This window comes from Silene latifolia, chromosome Y (assembly GCF_048544455.1).
Source record: "Silene latifolia isolate original U9 population chromosome Y, ASM4854445v1, whole genome shotgun sequence".
NCBI lineage: Eukaryota > Viridiplantae > Streptophyta > Magnoliopsida > Caryophyllales > Caryophyllaceae > Silene > Silene latifolia.
In genome coordinates, this window is record NC_133538.1 from 286,591,575 (window position 1) to 286,608,002 (window position 16,428).

Sequence of the window (16,428 nt, forward strand, 5' to 3'; positions counted from 1 at the left end):
CGTTTTCATTTTACGAGGTAAGCCTTTGACTTTGATTTTTATGAAAAAATACTCTAGAAAAAATTATAAAAATCATATCGTTAGATTCGTCATGAAATTTGCTTTCATAAGAGTATACATTTCATATTATTCTCATATATTTTGAGATATATTGAAGAGAGAAGTGACTGTCTCAAAATGTGAGAATGACATATATAAAAAAATGGAGGGAGTACCAAATATGAAAGATATTAAATGCTTAAATACAACTCAATGAGTTGTATATATCAAAACCTTAATAAATTCGAGTAAAAATAATGAAAACAGAAATAATTAGCATTTACTCCTTGTGAGTCCTTGGTCTAGAAGTATTAAAGAAGGGGTAGTACTTGAAATTAGGAAAGAAGTACAAAGAAGGACAAGTAGTACGCAAATGAAAGAGGTTTGACGAGAAAAGCATGTGTGTGAAGACTGAAAACCTGAGTAACTAGTAGCTTTTGTCAATTTTGCAATCAATATTCAATAATGCAAGGTAAAACTCTGTAATAAATGTATGGTTAAGCATTTCTTGGATTATGGAATGTATTAAAACTGGTTCTTTCTCGGTTCTTGTAAATGGAACAACGAGGAACATGTTTACACCTACTCGAGGTATTAGACAGCGGGGACCCCCTTTTCCCATATTTTTTATTATATGTGGTGAAGTGTTAGCAAGATCTTTTTCAAAAGAATAGCGATCAAAGTTCTAGTGATATTGGTATTAGAATTGGACCTAGATTGAAAAAAATTTCATTCCTTAATTTTGCGGATGACACTATCATTTTCGCTAAAGCCTCTAATCAAGTTGTAGAACTATTAAATCTATTTTAGATAAATTTTGCACGATTTCTAGACAATTTGTTAATTTCGACAAATCAACTTTTTAGTGCACTAGAAATATTGACCGCTCACTTTGTGGGTCTTTTAGAGGTATTCTTGTATGAACGAAGAAACTCATTTGGGTAAGTACTTAGGTTGTCCTTTAATTGACGGCAGAGTGACTAAAAATATGTTTGAAAGTATTATTAGTTCCTCGTGCGCTCAATTATCGAAAGGAAAGCGAATTCTTTATCACAAGCAGGTAGACTAGTTCTTGTTAATGCTAACTTAGCCGCGAAGGGAACCTTTCAAATGCAAAGCTTTCTCCTTCCCTCAAATATCCATAACCGACTAGATAAAATTAATAAAGACTTTTTATGGAATAAGAATCCTTCGCAGCGTTCTCCTAATCACATTGGTTGGCATAAAGTTTGTTTACCAAAATCTCTTGGCGGATTAGGAATTAAATCCTTTGAAGTAGCTAATTTTTATTTAATTTTTTTGATAAGGTAAAGAAACTAGGATGATTAAAAATCAACCTATAACATGCTTGCGGATGTGAATGGTAAACGAAAATTAAAGAATTTTCATTTACCACGAAGAAACCATAAGATAAAAGGGTACAAAGAAAGACTCTCCTTGGGAAAGTATGTCACTTTAATAACCCATAAAACAATTAAAAAATAAACTTAGTTAAAACCTTACAAAATTCTACATAAAAATAACACCAAAGGATTAACTCAAACGTATAATAGAGGAACATCGACTCATTCGAACATGCTCGATAATCAGATAAGTCTAGTTTAACTATAACCTCATTTGATAGGCTTGCTTCAATTATCAACAAATCAAGGCAAATAGGCAATTAATTATGATAGATGATAAAGATAAACGTAAAGCACAAAGGTAAAGAATACCCATGTCCATTTGATACAATCATCATTTTCGCATGTCCCAAAAATATACACACTTACTCTAGTAACTTTTTTTCAAGCAGGAATTTTCAGAATACTCCAAAGGGTTAAAAACTTCCATACCCATTCATCATAAAGATACTCCACATTTCTAATATGATGAAATCATGTCAATTTCTAAAAAGAAAAACCTGTTGAAATATTGCTATTAGATCATTGATTTAAACCTTCTTTAACTAAGACAAATAACTGGAAAAAAACTTTAATGGAAAATTCTTATGGAAAAGGATAATATATGGGTCAAAGTGGTAACTAAGAAATATTTGAGAAATTGTTCACTTTTTGAACATAAGCCTAATTCAGTTTACTCTTGGCAATGGCGTAAACTCATGAGTATTCGGGAAATGTTTAGAAAGGGGATGAGATGGTAGGTAGGCAATGGTAGCAATATCAAATTTTCGACTGACAATTGGGTTTTTTCTTATCCTCTTACTAGAAATATAGATGGTCATAGTAACCTTGTAATACCTCGTATTTATCCAAGTATAACTAGACCGAATAGAGAACTCACTTGGCCGAGTGCAGCTCCACTCGACCGAGTGAGCCAATACAGTAGGCTGGAAATCCTGGAAAGTCGGTCACTCGATCGAGTGATCATCCACTCGACCGAGTGGAGCCTCCACTCGAACGAGTGGGCTTCCACTCGACCGAGTAACGGTCGATTGAGTTTTACACGGGAATGTTTGGTGAAGTGTCACTTTCATATCCCTATCTTTTCAGATTTCCTAACAAAACCCCTCTCATACACTATTCACCACTCTCTAAACTTCACCAACTTCTCTCTAATATTCTCCACCTTCAAATCCTCTCAAAACCCTAAGTTTCCATAGAAGAGTTCTTGCCTCCTTAGCCTTTCTCCTTTATTGTAAGTGGATCTACACTTCTTCTTCTCTTCTTTCCTGTCGTAAAAACTTTATTTAGTTAGTAAGGTTATCTTTACTTAGTTATATTGTAAGAATTCAAGGGGTTAAGTTAGTATGTTGTTATAATAGATTGTAGTGTTAATTATAATAACTAATATGTGTAAGAAGCTTCATGGAGGAGAATTTCTAGGGATTAGCTTGTGGGATTGTGAAGATAAGCTCAAGGTAGGGTTTTCCTACTTAACTATGGTGTTATGAGTGTTTAATTGTTCATTTAATATCATTAATTACATTTATCTCATAGTAGTTGCATTATAACATGTGTTGGATAATTAGGGGTTTTTTCGGTGAAATGTTAGTTCTTATATTATAATATATCAATGAAGTACATCACCACAATTTTACAACACCAGAAACAACGAGTACAGACATCCTACACACAAGTGATGCTTATCCTTGCACTCCAACTCCGATTAACACGATTCTTAATTGACCAAATCTTCCTATTTCCTGCATTCCTAACGTATTTCTGAACCTGATCAACCACTACCCGAGAATGGCTGACCAAGCTATCCACTCTGCAAACATTACGACACCATCATATATGATACAATAATGTTAGAACAGCTGCAATGATTATCTGCTTCTGCATCAAGGACCTAATTCTCAACTTCCTACACCAATCAAAAGTCTCATGTTCTGGTATATCCATGTCAAGCCAGCTTCCTATCAACTTTAGACATCTTGAGCTGAATGGACACATAAAAAACAGATGATCCCTTGTCCCTACAGCCCCACCACAAAGATCACATGTCTCATCTTGAAGGACACAAAAGTTCAGTAGTCTGTCTTTAGTCAGGAGACTCCCCCTAGCATAAATCCAAGCAATAAAGTTATATATAGGAACAACAATCCAGTTCCAAACGACAACATGCCAGTCCACTTTAGGTTGATCACCCATCAGCCACTTATAACCTGCACTAGTAGTATAAATGCCATTATTTGTGACACCCTTATATACTCAGGAGCCTTAACAAGACCTTCCCTAGCATATAAGGGCGTCACTATCCCGGTTGCCCGAGGATAGTAATAATCAAATGTCGATAAAAGAATAATTAAGTTACATTATTGATGCCCGTCGTTGTGTGCACCAAAGGTAAAATTTATAATACCTATTAAAACTAACAGAAGCTAGTGGTAACAGGGTCGAACCACAGGGAGGCGATGCAATTATTAGTTGTCTAATTTTAAGTCCAAGGTAACAAATGTGGGGGTTTGATTTGATATGGTATATAGCTAAAGGCAATAAAAGACAATAAACTAAATAAACGGATAAAACAAATATTAAAAGGGTGCTAAGATGGTCGGTTCACTGTAGTTTTGGCGGCAGTGTACTAGGTAGGTCTAAAACAAACACGTGAGATGGGAAAATAAGAAGTCCTCTCGGTCCATTCTTACAGGTAGCATCTTTCGATCTCGCTACAGGTCCCTAATATCACTAATGCTAACTTTCGTCCTGAAAAGTGACTAAAAAGGCTAAATTAACTCATCTCTCGATCTTATTAATCTAGTCGTCTTAATTAGGTAGGCTATTTCCCTTCCCTATCTTTCGATCTTTATTGGGTCGGTCAAATCCTAGACATTCAACTAGTCGCGTGCACTCGGTTCGTCAAATATGACAATTAAAATTAATTAAAACGAAGCTGAACTCACGTGGCCAGTCGATCGACCAGGAGACCCAGTCGATCGACCATGGCGCGATTTAGGTCGTACTATTCTAATGCCGCCTACGCTACAGATTCCCTACATCCTAGCACAGGGGGTTTAGCTACTCATAACTACGACGAAAACAACAATAAAATTAAGGAATTAAACTACTGAATTCATGCTTGAATTAATTAAACAAACAAATAACGTAAAGCGATAATTCCGGCTTCGGGAGACTAACCTAGCAATTCTATACTATGAACAAGTAAAGTAATAAAACTGAAGTAAGAACAGAGGAATACCGAATAGAGGAATTGCCGAAGGAAGATCCAAAAACCGAATGCAAAAGTAAATCGTATTAAACAGTATTGAGAATCCTAATTACTTCCTAAAACTGATGATAAAACTTGATAGCCAACTAGATCCTTGTATCAATGTGAGCAGGTTACGTTATATAGAAATGTCACGTAACTTTATTCCAAAACCTAAAACACAATGTGCTTCTAAATTCTCGATCTTCTAATTCACGTCAAAATTAGCGGCTTGGTCGATCGACCACACAAGGCAGTCGATCAACTGCTCTTCGCTAAACAGTAGCTACTGGAACTCGTGGTCTGGTCGATCGACTGAGGGCAGCGGTCGATCGACTGAAGGAGCTGATACTTGACTTCTAACTTCTCGTGGATTTGTCTTTCGGGCCTCGAAATGCGCACCAAGCTCGTTCCTTGAGTAAATACTTCATGTCAAATGCAATGCAATGTACTCGGGGACAGATTTAGCTTGATTTCCGCTGGATTCTTCACATTTCTGCAATAAAGTAGAAAAACACGAAGTTAGACGGAAATAGGGAAAATAGTAGCATAAACTACATAAATGAGCTCTAAAATGCGTGTAAAATGAGGTGTAAAACATCATATAAATGACACGCATCAAACTTCCCCAAACCAAACCCTTGCTTGTCCCCAAGCAAGGACTAGTCTCGATCCTAAAACCTAATGGAACGAGTTCAATCTCAGAGCGAAATGCAAACTGTAAGGCCTAAACCAGTTTAATGCAACAACTAACAATCAATTAGCAATATGAATCATGCAAACGAGTTATGAAGTCGTCAAAAATTGCTGAACCGTCAACTGTAGAGACTTATCAAATCGGACTCTTACGGGTCGCTCGAATCACACAATAAAACGGGTGAGTATATGTAAAAGATAGAAAGAAGTAAATTTGTAATGACTCTCACCTAACTACGACCTATAAGAACATGCCTGCAGTCTATTATGAAAATGATCTCTACAACCGTACATATGCATTCTAACCAAGCAAATGACCATGACACATGCCGAGGTAAATATGGATATGTGAGGTATGGGTAAGAAGAGGCTAAGATAAATTTGGTTAAAAACAGAGTTAAAAGCCAAGCTAGTAACTAAGGGAACAAAATTATAACAACATCCAACTTCTTGCTCAAGATTTTAATCGAAATGGTGCTAATAGCAAGCACAAATCTCACAATCTCTATAATAATCAACTCCCCTTAAGATATGAATGCAACATGGGAGCAAAAATCGCCATTTAATAAAGACTTTGAATCATGCGAATCGTTTTATTTTTGTTTTTCGAGCTTCAGTCGATCGACCTAGATGGCCAGTCGATCGACCACATCTACAGTATAACACTCTTTTTTTCTCTTTTTTCGAAACATTTTTCTTCCTTTTTTTTCTTTCTTTGTTTCCTTTCTTTTTCATCTACCCAACAACATCTCAAAATGAGCATATGCCACCAAAAATATAGTAACAATCCCAAAAACTAAACTACTAGCTTGACAAGGGCAGGCTAAATGTAGGATGTAGTTAACGGGACAAAAGGCTATTTTTGGCAGTGTGGAGCTTATGGGCAAAATTTGAACAAAGGAAACCTCTTCCACATGTGTCGACAAACCACGAACCGAATGCATACAGGCATTAAGCAGATCAAGTTCATATTTATGCAAATTGATGTAATATGTCTCATAAGGAGTAACTACTCACAAATCCTAAATGAACCGGTCATGAATGTCACCAGTTAAAAGCTATAAACCTCAGAATTTGATGTAGTTTGCCAAAATTTTAAGTCAAGTCTCAAGTTCAGCAAGAAATTTAACGAAGACTCGTAGACTATGCATATATGATTCTACTAATAACATGTCAATTAGCAAAGCTTAGGCATAAATAGCTGCAAATGCAATGTCATCATTGAAATATTACTATTCTGACTCGACCTATAGGCTAAAACGTGCATTTTTTTTGAATATTTTTCAATTTTTTTGGATTTTTGTGTATATATAAGGGAAAGTAAACAACAATGCAAGACAAAAATGTAAACGTGAATGCAAGCAACTGAAATGCAACAAAACAATGCAAATGCGACGCAAAACCCTTCCCCAAACCAAATCACACAATGTCCCCATTGTGCAATATCATGTAATGAAATAAAAGGAAAATGGGAATTTGCGAGAAAATCAATTAAAAAGGACATGAAGTGAAGCTCGGAAACTCACAAGACTTAGGCGCAGCAAAAGGAAACCTCCCCAAACCGGCGTGAGCTAGGAGGTTTCAGTAGTCAGCAGTGCTACCATAGGTACCTGAAAAGACAAACAATACCACGCATAAATTCGAGAAAGTAATGTGGAAGCGGTAATTATGCGCAAAAATCAAAAACGGAAGAAAACAGAAATATGGCGGAAAATAAAGAGGAGGGAAGACTCCCTCAATTCCGCAAAACGACCAATCACAGCAGGGGAAGATCGTGAATAGGTACAACAGCGACAAAAGTCGATCGACCATAGCAGACAGTCGATCGACCAGAGTGAACAGGAACAGAAGCTCCTGGAAGTCGCAGCTCAGTCGATCGACCATAGGAGGCAGTCGATCGACTGAGAAACCCGCTGTAACTTTCTGATTTCTTTGAATTAGCTCGATAACTTGAGCTAATATGGTCTATAGACCTGCAAACACACATAATAACGTGCCCAAAATTGCGCAAAACCCAAAGTAACGGTATAAAGTGTATAAAATCCTAAATAAACTTATTAAAATGCGAAGTCTCGCGCACACGAAAAACGATAAAAAGGTCCAAAAGCAATAAAATGAATGGTTTTGTAAACGTCTTGATCAACTAATAGTTGATCAAGAATGGCCACGGAATGGCCCACTTGCTCGGCTTCTGGCTACAAGAGGTAGCCTCTACAGTGCTCATCTCCTCACCTGCACTCTTCTCAACTCCAACATCCGCTAAACTCAACGGATTAATGGCTTCAGCATCTCCCCAATCAATGACCTCTTCTGGCTCATCAGAATCCAAGTCGGACTCCGTTGCGTTGACTGGCTCATCATCGGGCTCCTCATCTGTGCCACAGCTAAGACATCCTAGACCACCTCTTTGAACGATTGGCTCCCTCACAGCTGGAGCAACATGCGGCTCTTCCTTCCCCATACCAGCTCCTGCAATATCCAAAACAGAAGAATCTTCCTCCAATTTGCTCTCAATCTGGGGCGGAGGTGTTATAACAGGAATAGGCATAGAGATAGGTATATCAGGAAGCACAAAATAAGATTTCTTTTCAGAAACCGTATTATAAGTGACTGGCCACATGAGGTCTTTCTTCTTAGCCGTCTGGGCAAAGACAATGAAATGCTTACCTACTTTGAAGGTCAAAGTCCCTGAACCAACATCTATAACTGCACCAGCAGTGTGCAGAAATGGTCTACCCAAAGTGATAGGAATGTGGGCATCCTCGGGCATATCTAGTACAACGAAGTCAACGGGGAAAAAGAACTTTCCTATTTGCACGGGAATGTCCTCTAAGACTCCTATAGGCTGGACCGCAGATCGGTCAGCCATCTGTACTGTCATGTTGGTAACTGCAAACCTAGTCAATTTCAGCTTTCTAGCAAGACTCAAGGGCATTACACTAATACTGGCTCCTAGGTCACATAAGGCCTTCTCAATAGAAAAGGTGCCAATACTACATGGAACAGAAAAGCTACCTGGGTCTTCTAACTTATGAGGTGCAGTATGGGTCAAATAAGAACATGATTCCTCAGTTAGTGCAACAGTATGCACAGTTTCAAGTGACTTCTTCTTAGACAAAAGTTGCTTCATAAATTTCATGTAAGCAGGCACTTGATTAACTAACTCAAGAAAAGGAACTTGTACGTTTAAGCTACGAATAACATTTTCAAATTTGTTAAACGATACCTGTTCCTTCGTCGGCACCAATCTCTCCGGATAGGGGGCTGAAAGAAGTAACTTAGCCCTCTCCTCTAGGTCTCTCATGCCGGCATCGATGGATTTAGGCTTAAAATCCACTACCTTCTCCTTGTTGAAGCTCGAACCCTCTTCAGACCGTCTCAAAAATGAACCATTAATCGTCATCGGGTCGTACTTCGGAACCGGAACTGGCCCATCAGCATTTGGGTCTTGACTCAATATTTTCGGAGTAGTCGTACCCCGAAACAAGTGGTCCCTCAAGTTATTTGGCATTGGAGGACGAAAAAAATCACTTTCAGCAGCGCTGTTAGTCGATCGACCAGGAATGCCAGTCGATCGACTAACTTCTACAGGAACAGTAGCTGTAACTTTTCGCGGACTGGTCGATCGACTGGGTATGTCAGTCGATCGACTGACATACCTGCTGATCGTCTTTTTCTTGCTATTGTTCATCACAGCCTTCTTCTTACTTGGTTCCGCCTCATCTTTTGCAGTAGCTCCCTCGACCATAGCGGACCCATCAAGGGTAGACCCACTCCTCAAGGTGATAGCATTAAGGGTCTCTTTTTGCTCCATCTGCGTCGGTAAATGTCCCGGAGCTCGAGTTGTATTCTTGCTTGCCAATTGAGCAATTTGGCTCTCTAACATCTTCATCCCGGCCTCTCTAGCGTGAGACTCTTTCAGCAACAAATTTTTCAACTCATTGAAATCAGAACCTTGGGATTGCAGCTGCTGAGGGACATACGGAGGCTTTTGATATGGTTGCCGCTGCTTATGAGGGGGCACATAATTCTGCTGTTGCTGCTGCTGTGGAGGTTGAGTCGGATTCAAGACATTTTGGCTACTCCACCTCAAGTTCGGATGGACATTTGGCTCATAAGAAGTGTTTGTCTGCCTATAATGTTGAAAGGCAGCACAAGACTCATAGGGATTATGACAGTTGTCTGAAACATGTCCTTCTCCTCCACATCTCTTGCAGACGAAAGGACCGTCTGAAACAACATTCACATAATAGATCCCTCCTTTCGAAGCTCCTCCCAACTCGTATTTATCAAATCTCGCCGTAAGAGCTTCTAATGCAGCTACAGAAGGAGATTCAGCACTTCTCCTTTGATTTCCCCTGGAATTCCCATACTCAGCTTTATGGGTGGCCAAATCATCAATAATTTTCCACCCCTTGGTCTCTCCAACATTCTCCTGGAATCTCCCACTAGTTGCCGCATCCAGGATAGCTCTCTGATCGTCATAAAGCCCATTGTAGAACTGATTGCATAGGCTCCATTTCTCGAACCCATGGTGTGGAATAGTTCGCATTAGCTTCTTGAAACCAACCCACGCCTCATGAAAAATCTCATCAGGACCCTGTTTAAAGCTCGTGATCTGAGCTCTAATGGCATTAGTCTTCGAGGGAGAGAAATACTTCTTGTAGAATGCTAGGGCCAAAGAATTCCAGCCAGTGATCCCATTAGCAGCTCGATCCAGGTCTCTGTACCACTCCCTTGCAGCATCACGAAGAGAGAATATAAACATAGTTTCCTTCACCTGGTCCTGGGTCACGCCGGTTGGTGGGGGGTATGGAACAGCAATAATCAATGAATGTCTCCATATGCGTAGCTGCATCTTCATTTGCCGCTCCCCCGAATTGGTTTCTCTCAACCAAGTTAATATAAGAAGGCTTCGGCTCGAATTTTCTGTCTTCCCCTGGTAATGCGAATCCTTTATAAAGATTCGTAGCTGTCGGCTCCGAGTGACTGGCTATACTTGCTTCTTCGGCCATGATTGGAAAATCTGGAGATGTGACGGTCTCAGCTGAAGAAGTGGAGACAGGAGATGCATGTGGATTCTCCTCAAATAGCTCGTTCTCGTAGTAACTAGACAGAGTACTCAGCTCTTCCTCTGTCGGCAATACTCTAGATGATCGTCTCAACTCACGTAAAGTCTTCTCAATCTCAGGATTGAACAATAGTAATTCACCACCCTGTGACCTGCGCATAAGAAGAAACTAAAAGTAGAATATGAGAATAGTTTAAGGAACATATGTCCCTTAAACTAAAAGAAAGACTAAAATAAAACAACTAATAATTTTAAACAATTGCCTCCCCGGCAACGGCGCCAAAATTTGATGCCCGTCGTTGTGTGCACCAAAGATAAAATTTATAATACCTATTAAAACTAACAGAAGCTAGTAATAACAGGGTCGAACCACAGGGAGGCGATGCAATTATTAGTTGTCTAATTTTAAGTCTAAGGTAACAAATGTGGGGGTTTGATTTGATTTGGTCTATAGCTAAAGGCAATAAAAGACAATAAACTAAATAAACGGATAAAACAAATATTAAAAGGGTGCTAAGATGGTCGGTTCACTGTAGTTTCGGCGGCAGTGTACTAGGTAGGTCTAAAACAAACACGTGAGACGGGAAAATAAGAAGTCCTCTCGGTCCATTCTTACAGGTAGCATCTTTCGATCTCGCTACAGGTCCCTAATATCACTAATCCTAACTTTCGTCCTGAAAAGTGACTAAAAAGGCTAAATTAACTCATCTCTCGATCTTATTAATCTAGTCGTCTTAATTAGGTCGGCTATTTCCCTTCCCTATCTTTCGATCTTTATTGGGTCGGTCAAATCCTAGACATTCAACTAGTCGCGTGCACTCGGTTCGTCAAATATGGCAATTAAAACTAACTAAAACGAAGCTGAACTCACGTAGCCAGTCGATCGACCAGGAGACCTGATGCGTGTCTTTTATATGATGTTTTATACCTCATTTTACACGCATTTCAGAGCTCATTTGTGTAGTTTAAGCTACCATTTCCCCTATTTCTGTATACTTTCGTGTTTTTTGTACATTATTGCAGAAATGTGAAGAATTCAGCGGAAATCGAGCTAAATCCGTCCCCGAGTACCTTGCATTGCATTTGACGTGAAGGATTCACTTAACGAACGAGCTTGGTGCGCATTTCAAGGCCCGAAAGGCAAATCCACGAGATCATAGAAGTCAAGTACCAGCTAAAGCAGTCGATCGACCAGTACCCTTAGTCGATCAACCAACCCACGGGATCCAGAAGCTACTGTTCAGCTCAGAGCAGTCGATCGACTAGGTATCATGGTCGATCGACCACATCGCTGCTTCAGACGAGAATTAAAAGATCGAGGAACTTGACGCCCATTGTGTTTTAGGTTTTAATAATAAGTGTTACGTTGGTTTGATATATAACGTAACCTAGTCGAGAGATACAATCATCCAGTTTTATTCATAAATTTACCTTGTTTTACATTCAGTTTAGTTTATCGAATAATTAGGGTTCGGGATATTATTTCGCATTGGATTTTCGTTGTGCTTTCAATCATTCCGTTACAATCCTTCTGCAAATTTCGGTATTTCTTCTGTTCTAATTTCCAGTTTATTACTTTATTTGCATTCATAGATATAGAATTGTTAGTTAGTTCCCGAAACCATAATTATCGTTTTATCCTAGCCTTTTGTTCTGTAGTTTTAATTATGAATTCTTCTGTTTATTTCATCAATCTTATTGTTGTTATCATTCTTAGTATGAGTAGCTAAATTATTCGTGCTAGGATGTAGGGGAATTATAGTGTAGGCGGCGTAGAATAATGCGGCCTGAATCGAGTGTCAGTCGATCGACTGACATACTTGGTCGATCGACTGACCTCGTGGGGTTTTACTTTCGTTTTAATTTTTTTAATTCTTTATTCGACAAATCGAGTGCACACGACTAGTTGAATGTTTAGGATTCGACTGACCCATTAGATCGAGAGATAGGGACAGGTTTTAGATCACCAATTAAAATGACTAAACTATGTTGAGATCGAAAGATAGGTAAAGTTTAGATTATTAGTCGCTTTTCAGGACGAGAGTCGGTATTAGTGATATTAGGGACTTATAGCGAGATCGAAAGATGCTATCTGTTAAGAGTGGACCGAGAGGACCTCTTGTTTCCCGCCTCATGTGTTTGATTTAGACCGACTTAGTTTGCTGCCGTCGAAACTATAGTGAACCGACCATCCTAGTACCCCTTCTTTTATCTGTTTTATCCGTTTATTTAGTTTATAGTATTTTATTGCTATTAGTATAGACCAAATCAATTCAACCCCCACTTTCATTACCTTAGACTAAATTAGACAATTATAAATTACATTCACCTCCTTGTGGTTCGACCCTGTTACCACTAGCCTAGGTTAGTTTTAATAGGAAATTATAAATCTTATTTTTGGTACCTACAACGACGGGTATCAAATTTTGGCGCCGTTGCCGGGGAGGCAATTGTTCTAATTTTTAGTTGTTTTTATTTAGTCTTTCTTAGTTTAAGGGACATCCGTTCCTTAAACTTTTCTCATATTCTTTTTGTAGTTTCTTTTTATGCGCAGGTCACAGGGTAGTGAACTAGTACCGTTCAATCCTGAGATTGAGAAATCCTTGCGCGAGTTGAGACGATCACAAAGGGTATTACCGCAGAGGAAGAGCGAGTACTCTGTCAAGTTACTACGAGAACGCCGTTCGAGGAAGATCCACCTACATCTCTCGCTTCTATTTCTTCAATCGAGACAAGTCACTTCTCCGTAAATTCCAGTCATGGTGAAGAAGCAACTATAGCAAGTCATTTCGAGCCGACAGTAGAAAATCTTTACAAGGGATTCAAATTACTTGGAGTGATAGGAAATTCGAACCAACGCCTTCCTATATCAACCTAGGTGAGAGGAACCGATTCGGGGAGCGCAAATGAAGATGCAGCCAAGCATATGGAGATATTTATCGACATTCTCGCTTCTATACCCCGCCGACCGGTGTGACCCAGGACGAGAAAAAGGAGACTATGTTTATATTCTCACTCCGTGATGCTGCAAGGGAGTGGTACGGATATCTGGACCGAGCCGCTCATGGGATCACCGACTGGAACTCCTTAGCCCTGGCATTTTATAAAAAGTACTTCTCTGCCTCGAAGACTAATGCCATTAGAGCTCAAATCACGAGCTTTAAACAAGGGCCGGATGAGAATTTTCATGAGGCATGAGTCCGTTTCAAGAAGCTGGTGCGAACCATACCGCACCACGGGTTCGAAAAATGGAGTCTTTGCAATCAGTTCTATAACGGGCTGTATGACGATCAGAGGGCTATTTTGGATGCTGCAGCCAATGGCCGATTTGCTGAAAATATGGGAGAGACTAAGGGGTGGAAGATCATTGTTGACTTAGCCACCCACAAGGCTGAGTATGGGAATTCCAGGGGGAATCAAAGGAGGAGGTCTTTGAATCTCCTTCTCAGAGCCGCACTTGAAGCTCTCACCGTGAGATTTGACAAATATGAACTCGGGAGGAGCTTCAAAAGGAGGTATTTACCAAGTAAATACCGTGTCGACGGTCCTTTCGTCTCGCGAAGGTGTGGAGCCGAGGGACATGTCTCGAGAATTGTCCTAGTCCTTTCGAGTCTTGGCCGCCTTTTAACACTATAGGAGACAAACACCTACTATGAGCCTAATGTTCATCCCAACATGAGGTGGAGTAGCCAAAATGTCCTAAATCCAACTCCACCTCCGCAGCAGCAGCAGCAGCAAGCCTATGTACCCCCTCATCATAAGCAACAACAATATCAAAAACCTCCCTATAAAGCCGCAAAGAAAGACAAAAATCTCAAAATTCCGAGTTTCTTTGAGTTAAAGAATATGTTGCAAAATGAGTCCCAAGCTAGAGAGGCTGGAATGAAACTTTTAGAAAGCCAAATTGCTCAATTGGCTAGCAAGAGTACCACTCGAGCTCCGGGACACTTACCGACTCAAACTGACCAGAAAGAGACCCTAAACGCCATTACGTTGAGGAGTGGGTCTACCCCGGAGGGCCTCGCTATGGTCGAGGATGCCCCGAAAAGAATGAGGCGGAACCGAGTCAAAAGAAAGCTTTAACGAAGAATAGCAAAAACAAGGCATCTACCAGGTATACCAGACGATCGACTGATATACCCGGTCGCTCGACTGAAGTGCGGGTTACAGGAGCTTCTGGTCTTGTTCAAGTCAGTCGATCGACTGACCTCACTGGTCGATCGACTGAGGCCACTGCTGATATTGAGAAATTTCGTCCTCCAATGCCCAATAATTTGAGAGACCACTTATTTCAGAGTACGACAACTCCGAAAGTATTGGGGCAAGACCCGAGTGCCGATGGGACCATCCCGATTCCGAAGTTCGACCCAATGTCGGTCAATGGCTCACATTTGAGACGGTCTGAAGAGGGTTCAAGCTTCAATAAGGAGAAGGTGGTGGACTTTCAGCCTAGTCCACGGATGCCGGCATGCGTGACTTAGAGGAGAGGGCTAAACTACTTCTTACAGCCCCATATCCAGAGAGACTAGTGCCGACAAAGGAACAGGTATCTTTCAGTAAATTTGAAAATGTTGTTCGTAGTCTTAACGTACAAGTACCTTTCCTTTAATTAGTGAATCAAGTGCCCGCTTATATGAAGTTCATGAAGCAATTACTTTCTAAAAATAGGTCACTTGAAACCGTGCATACTGTTGCACTGACTGAGGAAACTTGTTCTTATTTGTCTCATACTGCACCTCACAAACTAGAAGACCCAGGTAGCTTTTCCGTTCCTTGTAATATAGGTACCTTCTCTATTGAGAAGGCATTATGTGACCTAGGAGCTGGCATTAGCGTCATGCCCTTAAGTCTTGCTAGGAAGCTAAAATTGACTAGGTTTTGATCCACGACATGACCGTTCGATGGGTGACCGATCTGCGGTCCACTATAGGCGTCTAGAAGACATCCCGTGCAAATAGGGAAGTTTTTCTTCCCCGTAGACTTTGTAGTCCTAGATATGCCTGAGGATGCCCACATACCTATCATTCTAGGTAGGCCATTTCTGCACACTGCTGGTGCAGTTATTGATGTTGGTTCTGGGACCTTGACCTTCAAAGTGGGGAAGCATTCTATTGTCTTCGCCCAAACAGCTAGGAAGAAAGACCCCATGTGGCCTGTCACCTGTAACACGGTTTCTGAAAAGAAATCATACTTTGTGCTTCCTAATATGCCTGTCTCTACTCCTATTCCTGTCATAACCCCTCCGCCCCAGATTGGGAGCAAATTGGAGGAAGATTTGTCTATTTCTGATATTGCAGGAGCTGGTTTGGGGAAGGAAGAGCCGCAAGTCACTCCAGCTGTGAAGAAGCCGATCATTCAAAGAGGAGGTCTTGGTTGCCTTAGCTATGGCACTGATGAGGAAGTTGATGACGAGCCGGTCAAAGTGAGAGAGTCCGATTTAGATTCTGATGAGTCCGAAGAGATCATTGACTGGGGAGATATAGAAGTTGTTGATCCGTTGAGTTCGGCGGATGCTGAAGCTAAGAAGGGTACGGCTAAGAAGATAAGCACCATTGAGGCTACCTCTAGTAGCCAAAAGCCGACGAAGTGGGCCATACCGTGGCCGTTCTTGATCAACTATTAGTTGATCACATGCTTTACAAATATTTTATTGCTTTTTAAACTCCTTTTTATTGCTTTTGTGTGTGCGAGACTTCTCATTTATCTCTTTTGCTTAGGATTTTATACGCTTTAGACTTTGGTTTGGGTTTTGCGCAATTTTGGGCGCGTATTATTGTGCACTTGCAGGTTTTTAGACCTCATTAGCTCAAGTAATTGAGCAAATACGAAGAAATCAGAAAGTTACAGCAGCTTTCCCAGTCGATCGACTGCCTTCCATGGTCGATCGACTGAGTTGCGCATCTCAGGAGTTTCTGTTTCTGTTCACTTAGGTCGATCGACTGCCATTTATGGTCGATCGACCACTGCCA

The 16,428-nt window shown here is 40.4% G+C and overlaps 1 non-coding gene across 1 annotated transcript; it reads left to right on the forward strand.

Moving 5' to 3' along the window:
• The first annotated feature begins 9,914 nt into the window (after positions 1 to 9,914).
• On the forward strand, positions 9,915 to 10,021 carry LOC141636782 (small nucleolar RNA R71). The gene has a single exon (XR_012541368.1). It is a non-coding gene; the product is annotated as a small nucleolar RNA R71 (small nucleolar RNA).
• The last annotated feature ends 6,407 nt before the right edge of the window (positions 10,022 to 16,428 follow it).